The sequence below is a fragment of the Electrona antarctica genome, assembly GCF_951216825.1.
Source record: "Electrona antarctica genome assembly, chromosome: 14".
In the NCBI taxonomy this organism is placed as follows: Eukaryota; Metazoa; Chordata; class Actinopteri; order Myctophiformes; family Myctophidae; genus Electrona; species Electrona antarctica.
In genome coordinates, this window is record NC_136795.1 from 41,605,487 (window position 1) to 41,624,761 (window position 19,275).

Consider the following 19,275-nt stretch of genomic DNA (forward strand, 5'->3'; position numbering starts at 1 on the left):
AAACATTTCAAAGATTCCTTTTCAGGCAAACATGTCCACCGTAAGATGAACCTAAATAGGTTTGAATGGGGTTTCTAGGTGTAAGTATGTAGGACTAGTAGCATGCCAAAGTTTGTGCTATTGCCATTGGGAATGCATTGGGCGTTTAAGTTAAATAACTCAGAAACTACAAAACATTTCAAAGTAAAAAGTTCCAGCATGTGTCTCCACAGAAAGCTGAATTATAAAAAGTGTGAATGGAGTTTCTAGGTGAAAGTGCTTTTTTGACGTGCCAATATCTGCCATTGAGCCCCATTGTAAATGTCTAAAATTTGAAAGCACTATATTTCTAAAACGATGAAACATTTCAAAGATTCCTTTTCAGGCAAACATGTCCACCGTAAGATGAACCTAAATAGGTTTGAATGGGGTTTCTAGGTGTAAGTATGTAGGACTAGTAGCATGCCAAAGTTTGTGCTATTGCCATTGGGAATGCATTGGGCGTTTAAGTTAAATAACTCAGAAACTACAAAACATTTCAAAGTAAAAAGTTCCAGCATGTGTCTCCACAGTAAGCTGAATTATAAAACGTGTGAATGGAGTTTCTAGGTGAAAGTGATTTTGACGTGCCACTATCTGCCATTGTAAATTTCTCAAATTTAAAGCACTATATTTCTAAAACTATGAAACATTTCAAAGATTCCTTTTCAGGCAAACATGTGCACCGTAAGATGAACCTAAATAGGTTTGAATGGGGATTCTAGGTGTAAGTATGTAGGACTAGTAGCATGCCAAAGTTTGTGCTATTGCCATTGGGAATGCCTTGGGCGTTTAACTTAAATAACTCAGAAACTACAAAACATTTCAAAGTAAAAAGTTCCAGCATGTGTCTCCACAGAAAGCTGAATTATATAAAGTGTGAATGGAGTTTCTAGGTGAAAGTGCTTTTTTGACGTGCCAATATCTGCCATTGAGCCCCATTGTAAATGTCTCAAATTTGAAAGCACTATATTTCTAAAACGATGAAACATTTCAAAGATTCCTTTTCAGGCAAACATGTCCACCGTAAGATGAACCTAAATAGGTTTGAATGGGGTTTCTAGGTGTAAGTATGTAGGACTAGTAGCATGCCAAAGTTTGTGCTATTGCCATTGGGAATGCATTGGGCGTTTAACTTAAATAACTCAGAAACTACAAAACATTTCAAAGTAAAAAGTTCCAGCATGTGTCTCCACAGAAAGCTGAATTATAAAAAGTGTGAATGGAGTTTCTAGGTGAAAGTGCTTTTTTGACGTGCCAATATCTGCCATTGAGCCCCATTGTAAATGTCTCAAATTTGAAAGCACTATATTTCTAAAACGATGAAACATTTCAAAGATTACTTTTCAGGCAAACATGTCCACCGTAAGATGAACCTAAATAGGTTTGAATGGGGTTTATAGGTGTAAGTATGTAGGACTAGTAGCATGCCAAAGTTTGTGCTATTGCCATTGGGAATGCATTAGGCGTTTAACTTAAATAACTCAGAAACTACAAAACATTTCAAAGTAAAAAGTTCCAGCATGTGTCTCCACAGAAAGCTGAATTATAAAAAGTGTGAATGGAGTTTCTAGGTGAAAGTGCTTTTTTGACGTGCCAATATCTGCCATTGAGCCCCATTGTAAATGTCTCAAATTTGAAAGCACTATATTTCTAAAACGATGAAACATTTCAAAGATTCCTTTTCAGGCAAACATGTCCACCGTAAGATGAACCTAAATAGGTTTGAATGGGGTTTCTAGGTGTAAGTATGTAGGACTAGTAGCATGCCAAAGTTTGTGCTATTGCCATTGGGAATGCATTGGGCGTTTAACTTAAATAACTCAGAAACTACAAAACATTTCAAAGTAAAAAGTTCCAGCATGTGTCTCCACAGAAAGCTGAATTATAAAAAGTGTGAATGGAGTTTCTAGGTGAAAGTGCTTTTTTGACGTGCCAATATCTGCCATTGAGCCCCATTGTAAATGTCTCAAATTTGAAAGCACTATATTTCTAAAACGATGAAACATTTCAAAGATTACTTTTCAGGCAAACATGTCCACCGTAAGATGAACCTAAATAGGTTTGAATGGGGTTTCTAGGTGTAAGTATGTAGGACTAGTAGCATGCCAAAGTTTGTGCTATTGCCATTGGGAATGCATTAGGCGTTTAACTTAAATAACTCAGAAACTACAAAACATTTCAAAGTAAAAAGTTCCAGCATGTGTCTCCACATTAAGCTGAATTATAAAAAGTGTGAATGGAGTTTCTAGGTGAAAGTGCTTTTTTGACGTGCCAATATCTGCCATTGAGTCCCATTGTAAATGTCTCAAATTTGAAAGCACTATATTTCTAAAACGATGAAACATTTCAAAGATTCCTTTTCAGGCAAACATGTCCACCATAAGATGAACCTAAATAGGTTTGAATGGGGTTTCTAGGTGTAAGTATGAAGGACTAGTAGCATGCCAAACTTTGTGCTATTGCCATTGAGAATGCATTGGGCGTTTAAGTTAAATAACTCAGAAACTACAAAACATTTCAAAGTAAAAGGTTCCAGCATGTGTCTCCACATTAAGCTGAATTATAAAAAGTGTGAATGGAGTTTCTAGGTGAAAGTGCTTTTTTGACGTGCCAATATCTGCCATTGAGCCCCATTGTAAATGTCTCAAATTTGAAAGCACTATATTTCTAAAACGATGAAACATTTCAAAGATTCCTTTTCAGGCAAACATGTCCACCGTAAGATGAACCTAAATAGGTTTGAATGGGGTTTCTAGGTGTAAGTATGTAGGACTAGTAGCATGCCAAAGTTTGTGCTATTGCCATTGGGAATGCATTGGGCGTTTAACTTAAATAACTCAGAAACTACAAAACATTTCAAAGTAAAAAGTTCCAGCATGTGTCTCCACAGAAAGCTGAATTATAAAAAGTGTGAATGGAGTTTCTAGGTGAAAGTGCTTTTTTGACGTGCCAATATCTGCCATTGAGCCCCATTGTAAATGTCTCAAATTTGAAAGCACTATATTTCTAAAACGATGAAACATTTCAAAGATTCCTTTTCAGGCAAACATGTCCACCGTAAGATGAACCTAAATAGGTTTGAATGGGGTTTCTAGGTGTAAGTATGTAGGACTAGTAGCATGCCAAAGTTTGTGCTATTGCCATTGGGAATGCATTGGGCGTTTAACTTAAATAACTCAGAAACTACAAAACATTTCAAAGTAAAAAGTTCCAGCATGTGTCTCCACAGAAAGCTGAATTATAAAAAGTGTGAATGGAGTTTCTAGGTGAAAGTGCTTTTTTGACGTGCCAATATCTGCCATTGAGCCCCATTGTAAATGTCTCAAATTTAAAAGCACTATATTTCTAAAACTATGAAACATTTCAAAGATTCCTTTTCAGGCAAACATGTCCACCGTAAGATGAACCTAAATAGGTTTGAATGGGGTTTCTAGGTGTAAGTATGTAGGACTAGTAGCATGCCAAAGTTTGTGCTATTGCCATTGGGAATGCATTGGGCGTTTAAGTTAAATAACTCAGAAACTACAAAACATTTCAAAGTAAAAAGTTCCAGCATGTGTCTCCACAGAAAGCTGAATTATAAAAAGTGTGAATGGAGTTTCTAGGTGAAAGTGCTTTTTTGACGTGCCAATATCTGCCATTGAGCCCCATTGTAAATGTCTAAAATTTGAAAGCACTATATTTCTAAAACGATGAAACATTTCAAAGATTCCTTTTCAGGCAAACATGTCCACCGTAAGATGAACCTAAATAGGTTTGAATGGGGTTTCTAGGTGTAAGTATGTAGGACTAGTAGCATGCCAAAGTTTGTGCTATTGCCATTGGGAATGCATTGGGCGTTTAAGTTAAATAACTCAGAAACTACAAAACATTTCAAAGTAAAAAGTTCCAGCATGTGTCTCCACAGTAAGCTGAATTATAAAACGTGTGAATGGAGTTTCTAGGTGAAAGTGATTTTGACGTGCCACTATCTGCCATTGTAAATTTCTCAAATTTAAAGCACTATATTTCTAAAACTATGAAACATTTCAAAGATTCCTTTTCAGGCAAACATGTCCACCGTAAGATGAACCTAAATAGGTTTGAATGGGGATTCTAGGTGTAAGTATGTAGGACTAGTAGCATGCCAAAGTTTGTGCTATTGCCATTGGGAATGCCTTGGGCGTTTAACTTAAATAACTCAGAAACTACAAAACATTTCAAAGTAAAAAGTTCCAGCATGTGTCTCCACAGAAAGCTGAATTATATAAAGTGTGAATGGAGTTTCTAGGTGAAAGTGCTTTTTTGACGTGCCAATATCTGCCATTGAGCCCCATTGTAAATGTCTCAAATTTGAAAGCACTATATTTCTAAAACGATGAAACATTTCAAAGATTCCTTTTCAGGCAAACATGTCCACCGTAAGATGAACCTAAATAGGTTTGAATGGGGTTTCTAGGTGTAAGTATGTAGGACTAGTAGCATGCCAAAGTTTGTGCTATTGCCATTGGGAATGCATTAGGCGTTTAACTTAAATAACTCAGAAACTACAAAACATTTCAAAGTAAAAAGTTCCAGCATGTGTCTCCACAGAAAGCTGAATTATAAAAAGTGTGAATGGAGTTTCTAGGTGAAAGTGCTTTTTTGACGTGCCAATATCTGCCATTGAGCCCCATTGTAAATGTCTCAAATTTGAAAGCACTATATTTCTAAAACGATGAAACATTTCAAAGATTCCTTTTCAGGCAAACATGTCCACCGTAAGATGAACCTAAATAGGTTTGAATGGGGTTTCTAGGTGTAAGTATGTAGGACTAGTAGCATGCCAAAGTTTGTGCTATTGCCATTGGGAATGCATTGGGCGTTTAACTTAAATAACTCAGAAACTACAAAACATTTCAAAGTAAAAAGTTCCAGCATGTGTCTCCACAGAAAGCTGAATTATAAAAAGTGTGAATGGAGTTTCTAGGTGAAAGTGCTTTTTTGACGTGCCAATATCTGCCATTGAGCCCCATTGTAAATGTCTCAAATTTGAAAGCACTATATTTCTAAAACGATGAAACATTTCAAAGATTACTTTTCAGGCAAACATGTCCACCGTAAGATGAACCTAAATAGGTTTGAATGGGGTTTCTAGGTGTAAGTATGTAGGACTAGTAGCATGCCAAAGTTTGTGCTATTGCCATTGGGAATGCATTAGGCGTTTAACTTAAATAACTCAGAAACTACAAAACATTTCAAAGTAAAAAGTTCCAGCATGTGTCTCCACATTAAGCTGAATTATAAAAAGTGTGAATGGAGTTTCTAGGTGAAAGTGCTTTTTTGACGTGCCAATATCTGCCATTGAGTCCCATTGTAAATGTCTCAAATTTGAAAGCACTATATTTCTAAAACGATGAAACATTTCAAAGATTCCTTTTCAGGCAAACATGTCCACCATAAGATGAACCTAAATAGGTTTGAATGGGGTTTCTAGGTGTAAGTATGAAGGACTAGTAGCATGCCAAACTTTGTGCTATTGCCATTGAGAATGCATTGGGCGTTTAAGTTAAATAACTCAGAAACTACAAAACATTTCAAAGTAAAAGGTTCCAGCATGTGTCTCCACATTAAGCTGAATTATAAAAAGTGTGAATGGAGTTTCTAGGTGAAAGTGCTTTTTTGACGTGCCAATATCTGCCATTGAGCCCCATTGTAAATGTCTCAAATTTGAAAGCACTATATTTCTAAAACGATGAAACATTTCAAAGATTCCTTTTCAGGCAAACATGTCCACCATAAGATGAACCTAAATAGGTTTGAATGGGGTTTCTAGGTGTAAGTATGAAGGACTAGTAGCATGCCAAAGTTTGTGCTATTGCCATTGAGAATGCATTGGGCGTTTAAGTTAAATAACTCAGAAACTACAAAACATTTCAAAGTAAAAAGCTCCAGCATGTGTGTCCACAGTAAGCTGAATTATAAAAAGTGTGAATGGAGTTTGTAGGTGAAAGTGACTTTTTGATGTACCATAGAGCTGCCATTGAGCCCTATTATAAATGTCTCAAATCTGAAAGCACTATATGTCTAAAACTATGAAACATTTCAAAGATTCCTTTTCAAGCAAACATGTCCACCGTAAGATTAACCTAAATAGGTTTGAATGGGGTTTCTAGGTGTAAGTATGTAGGACTAGTAGCATGCCAAAGTTTGTGCTATTGCCATTGAGAATGCATTGGGCGTTTAAGGTAAATAACTCAGAAACTACAAAACATTTCAAAGTAAAATGTTCCAACATGTGTCTCCACAGTAAGCTGAATTATAAAAATTGTGAATGGAGTTTCTAGGTGAAAGTGATTTTTTGACGTGCCACTATCTGCCATTGAGCCCCATTATACATTTCTCAAATTTGAAAGCACTATATTTCTAAAACTATGAAACATTTCAAAGATTCCCTTTCAGGCAAACATGTCCACCGTAAGATGAACCTAAATAGGTTTGAATGGGGTTTCTAGGTGTATGTAGGAGTAGTAGCATGCCAAAGTTTGTGCTATTGCCATGGGAATGCATTGGGCGTTTAAGTTAAATAACTCAGAAACTACAAAACATTTCAAAGTAAAAGGTTCCAGCATGTGTCTCCACATTAAGCTGAATTATAAAAAGTGTGAATGGAGTTTCTAGGTGAAAGTGCTTTTTTGACGTGCCAATATCTGCCATTGAGCCCCATTGTAAATGTCTCAAATTTGAAAGCACTATATTTCTAAAACGATGAAACATTTCAAAGATTCCTTTTCAGGCAAACATGTCCACCATAAGATGAACCTAAATAGGTTTGAATGGGGTTTCTAGGTGTAAGTATGAAGGACTAGTAGCATGCCAAAGTTTGTGCTATTGCCATTGAGAATGCATTGGGCGTTTAAGTTAAATAACTCAGAAACTACAAAACATTTCAAAGTAAAAAGCTCCAGCATGTGTGTCCACAGTAAGCTGAATTATAAAAAGTGTGAATGGAGTTTCTAGGTGAAAGTGACTTTTTGATGTACCATAGAGCTGCCATTGAGCCCTATTATAAATGTCTCAAATCTGAAAGCACTATATGTCTAAAACTATGAAACATTTCAAAGATTCCTTTTCAGGCAAACATGTCCACCGTAAGATTAACCTAAATAGGTTTGAATGGGGTTTCTAGGTGTAAGTATGTAGGACTAGTAGCATGCCAAAGTTTGTGCTATTGCCATTGAGAATGCATTGGGCGTTTAAGGTAAATAACTCAGAAACTACAAAACATTTCAAAGTAAAATGTTCCAGCATGTGTCTCCACAGTAAGCTGAATTATAAAAATTGTGAATGGAGTTTCTAGGTGAAAGTGATTTTTTGACGTGCCACTATCTGCCATTGAGCCCCATTATACATTTCTCAAATTTGAAAGCACTATATTTCTAAAACTATGAAACATTTCAAAGATTCCCTTTCAGGCAAACATGTCCACCGTAAGATGAACCTAAATAGGTTTGAATGGGGTTTCTAGGTGTATGTAGGAGTAGTAGCATGCCAAAGTTTGTGCTATTGCCATGGGAATGCATTGGGCGTTTAAGTTAAATAACTCAGAAACTACAAAACATTTCAAAGTAAAAAGCTCCAGCATGTGTTTCCACAGTAAGCTGAATTATAAAAAGTGTGAATGGAGTTTCTAGGTGAAAGTGACTTTTTGACGTACCATAGAGTTGCCATTGAGCCCTATTATAAATGTCTCAAATCTGAAAGCACTATATGTCTAAAACTATGAAACATTTCAAAGATTCCTTTTCAGGCAAACATGTCCACCATAAGATTAACCTAAATAGGTTTGAATGGGGTTTCTAGGTGTAAGTATGTAGGACTAGTAGCATGCCAAAGTTTGTGCTATTGCCATTGAGAATGCATTGGGCGTTTAAGTTAAATAACTCAGAAACTACAAAACATTTCAAAGTAAATTGTTCCAGCATGTGTCTCCACAGTAAGCTGAATTATAAAAAGTGTGAATGGAGTTTCTAGGTGAAAGTGATTTTTTGACGTGCCACTATCTGCCATTGAGCCCCATAATAAAATTTGAAAGCACTATATTTCTAAAACTATGAAACATTTCAAAGATTCCTTTTCAGGCAAACATGTCCACCGTAAGATGAACCTAAATAGGTTTGAATGGGGTTTCTAGGTGTAAGTATGTAGGACTAGTATCATGCCAAAGTTTGTGCTATTGCCATTGAGAATGCATTGGGCGTTTAAGTTAAATAACTCAGAAACTACAAAACATTTCAAAGTAAATTGTTCCAGCATGTGTCTCCACAGTAAGCTGAATTATAAAAAGTGTGAATGGAGTTTCTAGGTGAAAGTGATTTTTTGATGTGCCACTATCTGCCATTGAGCCCCATAATACATTTCTCAAATTTGAAAGCACTATATTTCTAAAACTATGAAACATTTCAAAGATTCCTTTTCAGGCAAACATGTCCACCGTAAGATGAACCTAATTAGGTTTGAATGGGGTTTCTAGGTGTAAGTATGTAGGACTAGTATCATGCCAAAGTTTGTGCTATTGCCATTGAGAATGCATTGGGCGTTTAAGTTAAATAACTGAGAAACTACAAAACATTTCAAAGTAAAAAGTTCCAGCATGTGTGCCCACAGTAAGCTAAATTATAATAAAAATCACACCCGTGTGAACTGAGTGGTGTAAGGTCTTATATAGCCTGATCAGCTGTGGTCTGACGTAATGTCTGACGTAATGAAATCACACCCGGGTGAACTGGGTGACCGTAGCAACCATGCTCATTTTTTCTGCACAGACAGACAGACAGACTAACAAAGCCAGTTGTAGGAGTGGTTTACACCACTCAAAAAGTGTGAATGGAGTTTCTAGGTGAAACCATAGGGCATGCACTCAAAAACGTTTTATATTAAATTAAATTAATATCATGAATAAATTATAAACAAAGAACCCTAAAAGAAGAGAGACATAAACAGCCTATAATAGTAGAAAGTCCATCTATTCTCCATCTATTCTCATTTATCTTTAGTAATAAATAAATAAACAGACAGACAGACAGACAGACAGACAGACAGACACAGACACAGACACAGACACAGAGAGAGATAGATAGATAGATAGATAGATAGATAGATAGATAGATAGATAGATAGATAGATAGATAGATAGATAGATAGATAGATAGATAGATAGATAGATAGATAGATAGATAGATAGATAGATAGATGGGTCTATTTAAAACCAGTATCAATGGACAGATGATGGAGTCAATATGAAGTCCTTGGGGAGGTTCCAGGGGGGTCCTTGAGGAGGTTGCAGGGGTTCCCTGGGGAGGTTCCAGGGGGTCCTTGGGGAGGCTCCAGGGGGTCCCCAGCAGCAGGGGTCCTTGGGGAGGTTGCAGGGGGTCCTTCATGGGGAGGCTCCAGGGGGTCCCCAGCAGCAGGGGTCCTTGGGGAGGTTGCAGGGGGTCCCTAGGGAGGTTCCAGGGCGTCCTTGGGGAGGCTCCAGGGGGTCCTCAGCAGCAGGGGTCCTTGGGGAGGTTGCAGGGGGTCCCTGGGGAGGCTCCAGGGGGTCCCCAGCAGCAGGGGTCCTTGGGGAGGTTGCAGGGGGTCCCTGGGGAGGCTCCAAGGGGTCTTGGAGATCAGTATCACAATCATTTGAACCACTTCATCCAAATGTTATACTTTGGCTATTCAAACATAGCAGATCTACATATTATTGAAATGTTTTGGAAAAAATGTCAAAAAATGTTTGAATAATATGGAATTTCTTAAAAATAAATCTTCTCTTTGGGGGTCCCTGGTACAACACATGTTCAGATGGGGGACCCTGGTACAACACATGTTCAGATGGGGGACCCTGGTACAACGCATGTTCAGATGGGGGACCCTGGTACAACACATGTTCAGATGGGGGTCCCTGGTACAACATAGTGTTCAAATGGGGGTCCCGCTGGTACAACATGTGCTCAGATGGGGGTCCCTGACATTAATTTGGAGGTCCTTGACATGAAAAGGTTTGTCAAGCACTGCTGCACCCATAATAATCTTCAGACACATGCAGTGTCTGCTGGTGAACACTAGATGGCAGCAAAACGTCGGTTTTCCATTTTTAAATCCTCCATGACACACTTTTGATTGATTGATTGATTGAAATATTTATTAACAGTTTGCAGAATTACAGTACATTTCGAGCACAAACTCAATACAAAGGCTGGTAACTGTGAGTGGACGGACAAACATCTATGCCGATGCTATCTAACTTGCGGAGGTAGCGTGCCTTGTCCACGGGCAACAGATCTTTCAACGTATGGCATTGCAAATACGTTTGATAATCGCTACTCTGCTCAATATTGTTTTGAAAATGCCGCAAATTGCATTGCAGTGAACGCGAAAATCACAACTTCCCCCGTTTGTGGGCGGAGTCACAGTTTGAGGCGCTGTTTACAAGGCTCTGTACTTGGGTCCAAACTGTTTATAATGTACATACAATGTACATGTACAACGATATATGTGAAATATTGAAAAATCTAAATTGCGTTCTGTCCAGTATGTCTTCCGAAACCACGTAATTTGTTTCATGATTTTCAACATTTTTTAAAAATCCTCCAAAACCATGAAAAACGACATAGGGGAGAACGGGGTAAGATGAACCACTTTTTGCTTAAGTTGTCCTGGAAGCAAGGCAAAATGAGATGGAAGTAAAATCTAATGATCTACCCATATTTCAGGATGTCTTCTATCAATTGAAATGATGAGTAAGCATCTATGACAAAGGGCCATGAAAATATGACCTTTTTAAAAAAAGTGGTCATGTGGCTCAATTTGCCCCAGGTAAGGGGTAAGTTGGGGCAAGTTGAACCACATGATATTTTAATGTTAAAAGCTTAAACTTGAACAGATAATGTATTCACTTATCAATAATAATATAATAACAGTTTTTGCAAATAGTCTTTTTTTTTTTTTTTAAATATTTTTATTGGTTTTTAAATTTTTTCACATACAGTTACTTACAGACATACTTTACAAGCAGACAAAACAAACATTGGGACAGGGGGGGGGGGGGGGGGGGGTTCCTCCAGTTCATCTATGCCATCATCCACACCATACCATATGAAGCAAAACAGAAAGAAAAGAAAAAACAAGCAAAAAAGGAAAGCCAACCAAGACAGCCACAGTATTATTGCACATGCCTCGGGCCCATTCACATGTAGACAGACATGTACAGTTTTTTTTTTCCATTTTTGTTTTTCTATCCTAGGTCTGTCCACTCAATGGGGGATTGGGCCTTTAGAAGGATCCGAGAAATTTCAGTAGGAAAATAGTCTAATAATGGGGCCCACACCACCTGAAAGGAAGCATCATTTCCTCTCTGCATAGCACAGAGTCTTTCATGGGGTAGCACCCCGAAGATCTCTCTATACCACATTTGTATAGATGGGGGCTTATCCTTAATCCAATTTATCAGAATGCATTTCCGGGCTGAAAGTAGAAGTTTATCAAATAGTTTGAATTGTAAGGGTGTCAAATTAATTTCTTTTGACGGGAGTCCCAGTAAGAAAGCTCCCGGATCCTTCTTTATTTTCACCTTGAAAATGTCGCTTAACTCACGTGCCACTTGGCCCCAGAACCTGGATATACACTTACAATCCCAAAAGTAGTGATAGTAGGTACCCAGATCTGTTTGACATTTCGAACATAAAGGAGATATTGAACGGTCCATTTTGTTTAGTAACACAGGTGTGATGTGTAATCTGTGAAGAATTTTATATTGTGTTTCTCTTAGTCTGTTACAGGTATAAACCTTTTTAACTGAGTCAATGGCCTCTTGCCAGTCGTCTTCAATATATTCATTGTTAAAATCTCTCTCCCATTTGCGGAGGGATGGTAACTCCTGGGAGTCCAGTGAGTACAGCAGTGAGTAAAACGAAGAAATGAAATGTGATACCTTACTACAGTTGCGTATGAAATGTTCTGTTTTACTGTAAAGGGAGCCCAGTGGTGTTAGCAGCTGTAGTGAGTTAATAAAATGTCGTATTTGCAGGAAACCAAAAAAATGTTCTCTTGGGAGATTGAACTGTGTCTGCAATTGCTGAAACGACATCAGAACACCATCTCTAAATAGATCTCCCAATACACGAAGCCCTAGTGAGTGCCAGGTCTTAAAGATGGCAGAACTGCGCCCAGGTCCAAATTCATGGTTGCTAGAGATTGGTATTAGCAATGACCTTTGGTCTCCTCTCCCTATGTGTATGGTAATCTGTCGCCACACTCTGATAGAATTATAGATAATTAGATTGCCTCGTATCTCCCTATGAATCGTATCTTTATTACCGGTTACCAGTGCCCATAATGAATTTGGTGAGCAGCCCCACGAGTCCACACAGTTCTTATTGTGTAGATAGGCTTGTAGCCATTCCCAGATGTAACGAGCGTGACAGGCCCAGTTATAGAAAAGTATATTTGGCATGGCAAGGCCCGCTTTACTGGTTGGTAGCTGCAATATTTTAAATCTTTGCCTGGGTCTCTTTCCATGCCAAATGAACTTAGAAAAAGCCTTCTCCAGGTCTTTGACATCTTTTTTGGATACCCATAAGGGAAGCATTTGTAAGGGGTATAGAAGGCGGGGTAGAATGTTCATTTTTATTAGACTGGCCCGTCCCAGGAACGATAGTGGGAGGTCATGCCACCTTTCCAGATCTCTCTTAACAGCTGTAGTGACTGGGGCCAGATTCAGACGTGACAGATCTTTTAAGTTGGGGGAGACTTTAATGCCCAGATATGTGAATCCTGACGTAGTCCATTTGAAGGGAAAGTTATCTGGGATGTCTGATTGGGTCAGGGTTCCTAGTGGCATAGCCTCAGATTTACTTTGGTTAATTTTATAGCCTGAGATAGCGCCAAAGTCTTTAACAATTGAGAGGACAGTAGGCACTGACCTCTTCGGGGAGGAAAGAAACAGTATAATGTCATCTGCATATAAAGCTATTTTGTGGGGGGTGCCCCCGGGTGTGAGTGAGACCCCCTCAATTTCATGATGACACCGGATAGCCTCGGCTAGCGGTTCGAGTGCAACGGCAAACAGTAATGGGCTTAGGGGGTCCCCTTGCCTTGTGCCTCTTGCTAAGGGGAAAGGCTCAGAGCAGGTACCATTGGTAAGGACACTGGCCACAGGAGAGTGGTAGATGGTTTGAATCCACTTAAGGAAATTCCCTCCAAGTCCAAATCTCTCCATGACGTCGAACAAATACCGCCATTCTACTCTATCAAAAGCTTTCTGCGCGTCAAGTGACACTGCTAGCGCTTTGTGTTTCAGCTGATTAGAGTACTGTATAACATTCAATAACCGCCTCACGTTTGTAATGGAGTGTCGGCCTTGTACAAAACCTGACTGGTCTGGGTTTATTATCAGAGGCAGCAGTCCCTCTATCCTCCTTGCTAATAATTTGGAGAGTATTTTACTGTCCACCGCTATTAAGCTAATGGGTCTATATGAGCCACACATGTCGGCTGGTTTATCTTTTTTAAGGATGAGAGATATGTTAGCCAAGTTCAGGGTTTGGGGAAGACTGCCTCTTTGTAATGAGTCTGCATACATCTCTCTCAAAGGACCGACTATAACCTTACTCATTTTTTTGTAGAATTCTGGGCCGTAACCGTCTGGGCCTGGGGCCTTACCCCCTTTAAGGGTTTTTATCGTTTTGAGTATTTCTTCCTCTGTTATATCTTTACAGAGAGACTCTCTGTGTTCTTCAGACAATGACGGAAATGTTATTTTATCAAGAAAGTCTTTCCTCTGCTGGTCAGAGGTTCCACATTCCGAAGTGTATAACTTTTGGTAAAAGGATTTCATAATTCTATTTATATCCTTCGAGATGTGATGGCTAACTTCGTTGTCATCTTTGAGGGAGGATATTGTGTTAGAATTCTGTTTACCTTTAGCCAGTCGAGCCAAAAGTCGACCGGGTTTGTTTCCCGAGTCATAGAACTGGTGCTTTGCAGCGTAAATGGTGGACTCAGCTTGTTTTGTCAGAAGTTGGTCTAGAGCTGAACGGGCGGCATCTAATTGTTTTGCCAAATTATTGGACCAGAGACGTTTACATTCAGATTCCAATTTTAAGATTAATTTTTCAAGTTCCAATTGATTTTTGATGGCCTCTTTCCGTTGAGCCGAATTGTACGAAATAATACAGCCCCGGAGATAAGCCTTTGCTGCCTCCCACAGTGTGGAGGGGCTCATCCCAGGAGTTTTGTTTACAGAGAAGAAAAACTTCCATTTGTTAGTGATATATTCCAAAAACGGGGGGCTGCTCATCAAAGAAGGATTCAAACGCCATTGTCTACTGGTAGGGTCTCTATAGGGGGGGCGGATAGTCAGGCTAACTGGACAGTGATCCGAGAGCGTCTGTATGCCTATTATACACTCCTTAGTCCTATCCAATATCATTCTAGACGTCAGAAATAAATCGATTCTAGAGTACACCTGGTGGGGTCGAGAGAAAAAAGTATAGTCTCTTGTTCTTGAGTTGAGTACTCTCCAAACGTCAAATAGCTCCAAATCATTACATAGTTCTCCAAGTCTGACACTTTTACGAGACGGGGTAGGTCGTGGGGTTGACTGGTCGACATTTGAGTTAGGAGCGGAGTTAAAATCTCCCCCAATGATGGTATAATTAATTGAGAATGCGGATATTGCAGACAGTAATTTAGAGAAAAAGGAGGCCTCAAATACATTAGGAGCGTATACACAGCCCAAAAGGATATGTTCACCATAAAGGTAACCAGATAGCAAGACATATCTCCCTTCATCGTCAGTCACAGCCTTTTCTAGGGTAAATGGGAGATTCTTATGTACAAGAATAGCTACTCCACGGCTTTTTGTATTGTATGAGGAGTGATATACCTGGCCTACCCAGTTACGCTGTAATTTCATATGTTCTAGTTCAGACAGGTGAGTTTCCTGTAAAAAGGCTATTTGACATTTTTCTTTTTTCAAATAGGACAATATTTTTTGACGCTTGACCACATTATTTATACCCTTCACATTGAGGGTTATAATTTTAAGATCACTCATGTCGAATACTAATACAATACATAATGTGTTGCATGAGTGCATACTGGAAGTCTATTGAAGCTAATGTGGGCAGGTCTCTAAATGGCTGGAATAGGGAGGAGGTGAACGGAGGGGGGAGGGGGTGAAGTACATAAAACAAAATAACCCTACTGTCTTGTACAGACGGGTTACACATAAAACACATACGGCTCATCCCTAATGGATGGGCTAAAATGATTAACATCGCTCCAGTGAAGCTGAGAGGAGTCCCGCCACAGGAGAGTAAAAGGCCAATCTACCGAGCGATAAAATCCCTACTGAGATCGGCCCCTCTCCGCACATACCCCCCCCATCCCCACACCGCAGAATCAATTGGTAGTAAATAGTTATAGAACCTAGTAATACTGGAGCTTCACTCCTTGTCTGTAGGTGTAATTTCAGCCAGATATTTAAAGATAATGTAGGCTACTGATATCCGATAATTTAACCAAAAATAGTATAGCCATTTCCTAACCAAGTATCTAACCAAGTATCTCCTCCTTTAATACCCATTTTCTTCACTCAGTTTCTTATTTATTTTAATTTTATTTTTTGTCCACGTAATGTGGGCCTTGTGGTGTTAAAGGAAACATTGCAAACAGGAGAAAAAATAAATAAAGAATAATAATAATAGTAACCTAAGGGAATAAATCATATTTTTTGTATATATATATTGAGATTGGAGTTACATTGGTCTGTTTGATTGTCAGAGTTGCATGAGTACTGTGTAAAAAAATAATAAAATAAAAATAATTGTACCACAGATCTATAATCATGATTTTAAATCCATTGTTTGATACCTGAAGGTGTTAAGAGTATTTAAACCATAGATCACGTGACAAAATCATATCATATAGCCTATATCAGATAAGGTGATACAAAATAAATTAACAAAAAGAAAGGTAGGGAGAGCCCAGGAGAATAAGGTAATAATAAAAATATATCATCTAAACCCTAAACTACTATAGCACTCCATGGGTTATAAATTATGCTTGCAATATAGTTTTATCCAGACTACACTATTCCAGCTCGTTGTGGGGTTGGAAAGAACCCAAACATGTGCCTGAAATCAGAGCTGGGCCTTTCAATAATAAAAAACTAGACCTTTAATACAAACATAATAACCTACATACCAGTATGATGTGAAGCACCGCTGGGAGATATAAAAAAGAAAAAGAAAAAGAAAAAGGGGAGGGAGAAAAACAAAACAAAAAAAAACAACAGAACGGGAGAGGCGGAGGGAGAGAGAGAGAGAGAGAGAGAGAGAGAGAGAGAGAAAGGGAGAGCGAGAGAGAGAGAGAAAAAGAAAGAGAGAGAGAGAGAGACCTTAGTCCTTTCCGCATAACCGCATTCCATCAGTCCGATCCATGTGGGCAATACCTTTATTCCAAGCCTTTCAGAAAGTCTTCCGCTTCTTGTGGGGTCTTGAAAGAGTGGTCCTCGTCGTTGCATGTGATAGTTAGTCTCGAAGGGAAGCGCATTTTAAATCGTATCCCTTTTTTGATGAGTTGGTCACACACGGCGTTGTATCCACGTCTTGCCATTCTGGTCTGATATGAAATGTCCGGTCTGATAAGAAGTTTATTGCCCTCGTAGTTCAGCTCGCCTTTCGCCCGTGCTGCAGTCATAATTATTTGTGCATCTCGCATAGTTTGAAATTTTATGACCACAGGTCTGGTTTTGTCAGGCTTGATGTCTCCTGCAGCCCTGCGACACCTGTCAATCTTCACACTGCTGTTTTCTGTCTCGATATTAAGCAGAGTGGGAAGCCAGGTCTCGAAGAATTTAACAGGTTGCTTGCCCTCTGTCCCCTCTCTATTTGCAAATAGTCTTATTTATTTGTTTATTTATTATTTAAACAATATTAAGACAATTAAATAAAGTTTGTTATTCAGAACCTTATATTTGCAATATTGTTAATACAATATTGCAAACTTCTCTTAAATGAGTATGTACATGCAAATTAAAGGTCATTCAGTATAATTTGAGTAGCAAAGACTTAATAATAGTATTAGTGATTCCCATTGACTCAATTTACCCCCGGACATTGGTTCATTTTACCCCATCCACCATTTAGAAAACAATGACTAGAATAAGCTACTTTTAATTGCTAATTGCTAAATGATTCACATGGTTCTATCCATTGGCAAATCATCAACGTGTATATTACATTTTAGTCCTAGGTACATTTTGCTTTGTATAACAGTCATTTTACATGTGTCGAAATTTTACTTTGAACGACAAAAAAACAGTTTTTTGTGTAAAAGACTGTTTTCTAACTTTCCCCATGTGCTTCCCAACTTCACAGCCAGGTGTAAATTATGGATGCTTAAGGTCACATGGCAACACAGTTTTCTAGTTTTCTAGATAAAGGGGGTGGTTCAACTTAAACGCTGGCTCATCTTACCCCGTTCTCCCCTACTATAGTATTTCTTCCGAAACCATGAACTATAATGATTTTCATATTTTTTTTAAATCCTCCAAAAACATGAAAAACGACATAGGCCTACTATAGGTATGTCTTCCAAAACCATGAACTATAGTAGGCCCTATGCCGTTTTTTCATAGTTTTAGAAATATAGTGCTTTCAAATTTGAGAAATTTATAATGGGGGTCAATGGCAGATTTTGGCACATCAAAAGATCACTTTCACCTAGAAACTCCATTCACACTTTTTATTATTCAGCTTACTGTGGACACAAGCTAGAACTTTTTAGTTTCTGAGTTATTTAACTTAAACGCCCAATATGCATTCTCAATGGCAATAGCACAAACTTTGGTATGCTACTAGTCCTATACTTACACCTAGAAACCCCATCCAAACCTATTTATGTTCATCTTACAGTCTCCCTTTTGCCTTTGAGTAACAACATTGATACAAAAACAAATAAATAAATACAAAATAAAATAACAGGAGATTTGTCTATTGTTTGTTGTGCTGTTGTTAGACGTTCAAATGTTTATGAACCACAATGGAAACAAGCCTATGGCTCTTCTATCATTATCTATTTTGGCTTTTTGTACACAGCAAGCACAGTGGCTCACTGGGTACAGAGCCTGCATGAGAATCAGGAAGCCACAGGTTTAAAGGTCCCGGCTCCAACATGTCCCTTGTTGATTGTGGACATTTATAATGGGGGTCAATGGCAGATGTTGGCATGTCAAAAAAATCACTTTCATCTAGAAACTCCATTCACACTTTTTAATATATTTCAGTTCACAATGTTTTTGCTTCGGCAGTAATTTCGCTTCCGCATTTCCGCATAGTTGCCTATGTAGCCCCCAGCCAAGACCCATCGGCAGGGATAGATTAACCCCCACGAGGGCCCCTGGGCCGGTAATCTTTGCAGGGCTCCCATATCATCTTTTTAACCTAAATTTAACAAAATCAACATCCAATGAAGAGTCCCAGGAGCCCTTTTCAGGGCGTCAAACCTAGTACCACAGATCAAATTTCCCCAAAGGGGACCTTAGAGCCAAGGCCCCCTGGGCCACGGCCCCACTGGCCCGTTGGCTAATTTGTCCCTGCCAATCGGGCTCAGCCCTATTGGCACGGTAGGTTGGTTATATCAAATTGGGGCACCCGCTGTCCTAGTGGTCCAGACACACGCCACATATAGGCTCTGGCCTAACAGCGCGTCATGTGTTCGAGTCCCGTTCATGACGACCTTTGCTGCATGTCTCTCCCCTTCTCTCTCTCCCTCTTTCCTGTCAGTCCTCACTTGAAACTATCAATAAAGGCAGAAAAGCCTAAAACAAATCTTTAAAAAAAAATATATATATATATATCAAATTGAAATTTAGTTTTATTGAAAAAGTTACGCATAGCATAGCTTTAAATTGTCACTTTAGAAATGTGCAGATACCCACACTTTATCTATGTGTAATTGTGTATGCTGTTTGTGTAATTGTATGTCGGGTGGGCAGCACAAACATATGCATGCGTAGAGCAACGAAATAGTCAGCTACGTCCCTGCAAGGCCAGAAAGTACATTTTGTGCCACTCAGTCCTCAAATAACTTCCGGGTATGAGATGACATGCATACCTGCCACATACCCTCTATGCATACGTATCTTCCACCTCGGAGGAAACTCTGGTAAGGCCGGCAGTGTCTGTAGGCCAATCAGAGGCAGGCGGGGCGTTACCATGTCTATGCTCGGACGTAGAATAGATATAC